Source organism: Syngnathoides biaculeatus, chromosome 11 (assembly GCF_019802595.1).
Source record: "Syngnathoides biaculeatus isolate LvHL_M chromosome 11, ASM1980259v1, whole genome shotgun sequence".
Lineage (NCBI taxonomy): Eukaryota > Metazoa > Chordata > Actinopteri > Syngnathiformes > Syngnathidae > Syngnathoides > Syngnathoides biaculeatus.
In genome coordinates this window covers 2,054,846-2,058,919 of record NC_084650.1, presented here as the reverse complement: position 1 = coordinate 2,058,919, position 4,074 = coordinate 2,054,846, and the positions used below count along the sequence as shown (strand labels likewise).

At 39.7% G+C, this 4,074-nt stretch overlaps 1 pseudogene; it reads left to right on the top strand.

Annotated features, from left to right (window-relative positions):
• Window positions 1–860: 860 nt before the first annotated feature.
• On the top strand, window positions 861–979 carry LOC133509261 (5S ribosomal RNA; annotated as a pseudogene).
• The last annotated feature ends 3,095 nt before the right edge of the window (window positions 980–4,074 follow it).

Here is a 4,074-nt window from a genome sequence, read left to right as displayed (position 1 = left end):
GTAGTGAAGCTTGAAGTACTTCGCTGTCTCAGCTGTTCCCCAGTACTCATCTTGAGCTCCGAAGGCAAATGCGATACACACTTTCAATAAGAAAGAAAATACTTGAATATTGTTAATTGAACTTGTTTTTCACAGTTTGAAGAATTTAATTATATGCTAGATGGTATTATTATGTAACCTGTTTCTAAATTTTCACACAGCGTTTGTGTACCAATCCTAATTATTTTGAGGGATATAAGTGGTGCAAGTTTGATGCTAATTTTCAAAGGTATAAAGGATTGTTTGGCTAGTTAGCAGCTAATATTAGCATCAACAGCAGTGTGCCAGCAAGGCTGTACTGATGTTTTAAGAAACGTCAATCTCCAATCCTTAAAAGTTAGCAGCCCAGTGCTTTTAGCTCAATGCTCAGCAAACTGGACTGGCAAGACATGGTAGAATGGAATTGTGGGATCTATCCACAGTTTAGTCAATGGTGCAACTGTGGGAACCATAACACAATGCAGAGCAAAACTAGGTGGGTGACACTTTTGCCTAGCGCTGTAAATGTTAACAGTAACTTAAGGCAAACAATGATGACATCATATGCCTCAGCACGTAGTTAGTTGTAATGTAATGTAAGGTTATAACCACATATATGAATACAAGATTGATAGGTTGTAGCAGGCCGACTGGGCCACGTGGTGACGCAGCGGCCGCATTGGCGGGGAAATCTTCTCATCACTGGCAATACATGTACTTTGAAAACAAATCAGAACATCCTCATTCCTCAAATAACTTTCATGAAGTTTACTTTTTTGTCAAATGTTGAAGGATGTTATTACGACAGATGTCTGAAAAAAAACGTTACCTATAAAAAGTTGGCTTACGGCCATGCTACCCTGAGAACGCCCAATCTCGTCAGATCTCGGAAGCTAAGCGGGTTTGGCCCTGGTTAGTACTTGGATGAGAGGCCGCCTGGGAATACCAGGTGCTGTAAGCTTCTCTCTCTGGCTAAATGCAGAGGCGTTGCGTCAGGAAGGGCATCCGGCATAAAAACTGGGCCAGATAAATATGCGTTCATCTAAGATGACAGGCTGTGGTGACCCCTAACGGGACAAGGAAAAGAAGAAGTTCCCTATGAAAGGTTATTCCCAGTTCCCTTGTTGTAATTGTACTTGTTTCTGCACTGTTTGATTACATTTTAAATTGGACAAAACATTTACAGCAAAAAATATTAAAGGCAAGTATTCTAATTTGGAGTATCATACAGTAACAAGTGTACAATAAAACTGGGTCAGGAATGCTGGTACGAGATGTAAAATGTATTAAAAGTTAAGTGTAATGTTACCAGTTCAACGTTGTGAATAATGAACTGTTCTTAGTGTTCTTACAGGATGAATTAAGGCTGCAGATTATTGTAACTGTTTCTTATCTATTATCTTAACTATCTTTTGCACATACACAACACACTTCAACCCGCTGCGATAATGTGTAATTTACTGTACCACCAGCATCAGGCGGATTCACTTTTCAGGATACAAAGATAAACAGATAAAGATATATTTTAAAATAGCAGGTGCGGTGAGCCATTAACTTTACATTGCCAAAAACAGCAAGCCATTTTCAACACTTGAAAAATTAGAGAATTAACAAAATCTGGACCGAGGAGGTTTCGCCCCTGATCCTATTCGTCGACTCATTGCAAATATAATCGGGAATTAGTCAACTGACAAAATATTTATTTGCAGGAGCCCTATCCAAAACATAAGTGTACCAGTCTGGTGTCTGGGCAGCGCTATATCAATAATTACTTGTTTTATACAATTCAAAATTCATAGTTGTTGCTTCTTTGTTACTTCAAAAATTTCAAACATGGACATCCTCTTTGCAATATTGGAACAAGCAGGTTTCTCAAAAGTGATATGAGATTTGACATGACCTTTTTTGACCTTCCTGTGACAAAATACAACACTTGCAGTGAAATTGAATTTCCATCCATCTGTATTCAATACCACTTACACTTAAAAGCGGATTGCACAGGATTTAGGACCAAGCAGGGACCGACAACCATTCCAACTGTCACTGAGTGGCAAGTGAACCCACGATTGCATCATCAAGCGACCCGTGAGTGAAATTGATCCGTAAAAGGATACTTGATTTTACCTTGATGAATTCTGTTAGTAAAGTACAGAAGCTTGTTCACACACATGCAGGCATGTGGGAACTAGTGTCAATCTGTAGACCTCCTCGTCTTCACGTATGCACCTGTATCTCCCAAGTTTGATCAGATCGACACATAAGCACACACAGCGACATCACAGAATCCCATCAGAACTGAACTTTGACAAACTTTCCTTATTTGACACTGCTCCGATTGCCACCAGTGCCTCTGCTTGTTTTTCCAAGGCGTGGCCTCAATTTATTTCCTCGACACGTGCACAGACGGGACGGAGTGTACTAGAACACAGCAGAATTTTCTTTCGACCAAACACTTCTGTACTTGATGCCCCTTATTCCATTTTTTTTTCACTCGCCCCCAACATGATGTCCACTTGCAGTTGTCTCTCATGCATTACATTACCCTTTCATGTGTTTGCTGTTCTTCACCACTAGAAGTATGCAAAGACAACAATAAACTGTTGCATTTGATGATGACATGAACATTTTTAATTTAAGAAGTGTCTGAAGTCTACAGCCTAAAATTGGATCACCATCAATAAATGTTTCAGTACTGTTTACAATTTAGGCTAAATTCATTCATCGAACACACGTCTGTGCCATGTTCTCTTTGTTTTTGGCTTCAGATGAGCAGCAGTTGACCTGATGTGAGCTCATGAGGGGTGGATGTGAAAGACAGGAACAAAATGTCCTAGACACCGAGAGTTGAAACTAGGTCAGGAAGTTCTAGAGACAAAGCGTGTGGTTCCTCCTAGTGTCCGTTATGTGTTACGCCAGACGAAATATCATATTACAGTGAACTGTGTCATGTCCTGAAAATACTTAGTTGCCTGGTGGTTGCTGTGCTGCAAATTGGTTTGCTCTGATCGGAGTGGGCATATGCTGTATTTACACAATATTTATTGGATAAAGAAAGACACATGGAAGAAAAGCCCCAAAATGAAAATGTAAAATAATTTGGATATTATCAACATATAAATCTCTTGTATCACATACACTAATTGTTCACAACATTTTTCACCAGTACAATCTAATGACATTGTACTTTTCAATGAGTATGTGTTTGAGCGGAAAAGTGTGCCCCCACATCTCCTCCACCTAGAGGTGTTTCTAACCCATTTTTGGGGGGTGTTGATTAGAAGCACCCCTTAAGAATCGCAGCACTACTAAACCTCTGAACAGAGAATCGCCCTTGATGTGAACCCTTGCTATTTAATTTCTCCATAAATTAGTCACAACGTGTGATCTGCACAACAGTAGACAAACATTTTTACTAAAAATGTACAAACAGTGATATATTCCTGTTTTGACTGAATAAAACATGAACATAAAAGGGCAGGGTGGGAGAACTACAGTACTGCATATGAACCTTTGGATGTAATAACTGGTTGAACCCCCTTTGGCAGCAATAACTTGGCAGCCAAACATTTCCTGAAGTTGCAGATCAGATGTGCACAACAGTCAAGATGAATGTGAGACCTTTCCTCTTTGCAAAAATGTTTCATTTCTGCAAGATCGCTGGGATGTCTGGAATTGTTCACTCGATGGCCGTTCTTGAGAGAATAAAAAGCACTGAACTTTCCTCATTTTGACACAATCTGTCTTACATGAACATGAAGGCTTTTAGAGATTGTCTTTTTTTTCCCCCTGACACTTTACCGCTTTGTGCAAGTAAACAACTTAATTAACTTAGCTCTTTTGTACGAGGCATTCACATCGGGCGGGAAATCTTCAGAATAGAAATCTCAAAAGTTCAGTGTGTTAATGTGCGTGCGTTTGTGTGTGTCTGTGTGTATCAGAAACATGCAACACCTCCAAGCTAATCACACCAACTGAATTCTCTATAACTTGGCGGACTCCTGCTTAAGATTCATTAACCTTGGGCTTCACATACATTTTTTTTCAACCCTCCGCTGT